The sequence below is a fragment of the Penaeus vannamei genome, chromosome 28 (genome assembly GCF_042767895.1).
Source record: "Penaeus vannamei isolate JL-2024 chromosome 28, ASM4276789v1, whole genome shotgun sequence".
Taxonomy (NCBI): Eukaryota; Metazoa; Arthropoda; class Malacostraca; order Decapoda; family Penaeidae; genus Penaeus; species Penaeus vannamei.
In genome coordinates, this window is record NC_091576.1 from 30,092,776 (window position 1) to 30,095,275 (window position 2,500).

General features: G+C 41.1%; 1 protein-coding gene across 4 annotated transcripts in view; it reads left to right on the top strand.

Annotated features, from left to right (window-relative positions):
* LOC113802627 (pleckstrin homology domain-containing family G member 5) overlaps nucleotides 1-2,500 on the top strand; it is a 711,360-nt gene that overhangs the window by 581,630 nt on the left and 127,230 nt on the right. The gene's annotated exons all lie outside the window — the stretch shown is intronic.

The window sequence follows — 2,500 nt, forward strand, 5'->3', positions numbered from 1 at the left end:
AGGAAAAGAAATTAACTTTTTTTTAAGCCTATTTCCCCGGCGTGAATATGAGAGCAAATATGCCATCTCGCCAGCACGGAACCTCACAATACAGACCAAAAGGGATGTTGGATGTCGGTGGTGCAGCAGGAGGGGTGGGGGGGTGGGGGTGGGGGTGGGGGGAGACGCGGGGTTAGCAGACATGGGGTGGAGGGGACAGGGGAGGAAGAGGAGATGGTTGGGGGAGAGAGGGAGAATAGAGGGGAGAGGGAAAATGGAGAGGAGATTGTTGGGGAGAGGGGAAGAATAGAGGGGAGAGGGAGAGAGGGAGTAAAATGGAGAGGAGATTGTTGGGGATTGGGGAAAGATTGAGGGAAGAGGGAAAGGGGAGAGAGGGAGGGAAAAGGAGAGGAGATTGTTGGGGAGAGGGAAAGGGGAGAGAGGGAAGAAAAAAGAGAAGGAGATTATTAGGGAGAGGGAAGGAGGAGAGAGGGAGATTGATGGGGAGAGGGAAAGAGGGAAGAGTTAGAATAGAGGGGAGAGTGGAAAAGAAAAGGGGGAGAGGAGGGTTACAGAGAGAAGAAAGGAAGAGGGAGAGCGGAGAGAGGGAAAAAAAGATGAGAGAAAGAAAAGATAAGGAAGAAGGTAAGAGGAAAGATGGAATGGAGAAGGGAAGAAGAGAGAAGGAGAATAGAAAGAAGGGAAGAAAATAGAAAGTAGAAGAGAAGAGAAGAGAAGGGAGAAGGGAAGAAAAGAATAGAATAGGAAAGAGAGGCGAGGAGAAGAGAGGAGGTGGTTTCAGATATAAAAAATAAGGCGAAAGAGATTGATGATAATGCGTGCAAGGTGGGATGGAAAATAAACAGAGGAGAAGGAAAGGGGGTACATGAGAGGGAAAAAATGAAAGGAGGGAAAAGAAGAGAGAGGAGAGAAAGGGGTAGAGATGGACCTCGAGGGAAGAATAAGAAATAGTAAAGACAAAGAAAAATGAATACGAGAAAAAATGAAACAGGATGGAAAGAGAGAGAGAGAGAGAGAGAGAGAGAGAGAGAGAGAGAGAGAGAGAGAGAGAGAGGGGGGGGGGGGAGGGGAGAGAGAGAGAGAGAGAGAGAGAGAGAGAGAGAGAGAGAGAGAGAGAGAGAGAGAAAGTCGGATTCTAAGACCGCGGCGAAAGCAAGAAACTAAAGAGAGAGAAAAAAGAAATAGATAAAAGTAAAGAGTTAGACCAGAAGAAGAAAGATAAATAGATGTGACTGCAGAAGAAAAGAAAGAAAGAGATAAAGAACAGAACAGGAAGAAGAAATTCGGAAAGGAGTTAATGATGAGAATGATGATGACGAAGGTGGTTGAGGTGATGATGACGATGGTGACGATAATGATGATGATAATGATGGTGATAATGATAATGATGGTGAAGATGATGATGATGATGATGATAATGATAATGATGATGATGATGATAATGACGATGATAATGATAATGATGATAATAATAATGATGATGATGATGACGATGTTGATAATGCTTATTATGAAAATGGATAGATATGCCAAGATTAATCCCAAAGATAAGGCTAAAATAATATAGACATAATTAACAGTATTACTTTAAGGGCTATAATTACACGGGGAACGTATTGGAAATCGCCATTATTAGTAGCGAGGATTAGAGCATTACCCCGGCCTCTACAGCACTGATATGAATAGCAGTTATAATGGGACAATAGCGAGCAGCATAATGGGCGTGAACTTGGCATGAATGGAGCTAAAATTCGACCTTTAACCGAGGCTGAACTCTGACCGGATTCGGGGCCGTTTACCATCGTGTACTTTCATGGAGTTTGTCATTTCAGGTTTAGGGGTTTGTGGGGTTTTGGTGTTTGGGGGTTCGTTGGAGGTGGATTTGGCATGGGGTTGATATGAGTTTGACGTGGGTTTGGCTTAAGTTTGACGTGAATTCGGTCTAAGTTTGACGTGGATTCGGTCTAAGTTTGACGTGGATTCGGTCTAAGTTTGACGTGGATTCGGTCTAAGTTTGACGTGAATTCGGTCTAAGTTTGACGTGAATTCGATCCACGTTTAACATGAAATAAACCAAACTTTGACAGGAATTCAACCTAACTTCAACTAAACTTTAACATGAATTCAACTGAACTTTAACTTGAATTCAAATTCAGTTTAACACGGATTCAACCTAAATTTAACATGGATTCAGCCTAAATATAACATGAAATCGACCTAAATTTAACATGGATTCAGGCTAAATATATCATGAATTCGACCCAAATTTAACATGAATTCAACCTAACATCAACATGAATTTAGGATGATTTAGACATGAATTTAGGATGTTTTTTTTACATGAATTTAGGATATTTTTTTTAACATGAATTTAGGATATTTTTTAACACGAACTTAGGATGATTTTGACACGAATTTAGGATGATTTTAACATGAATTTAGGATGATTTTGACACGAATTTAGGATGATTTTAACACGAATTTAGGATGATTTTAACAC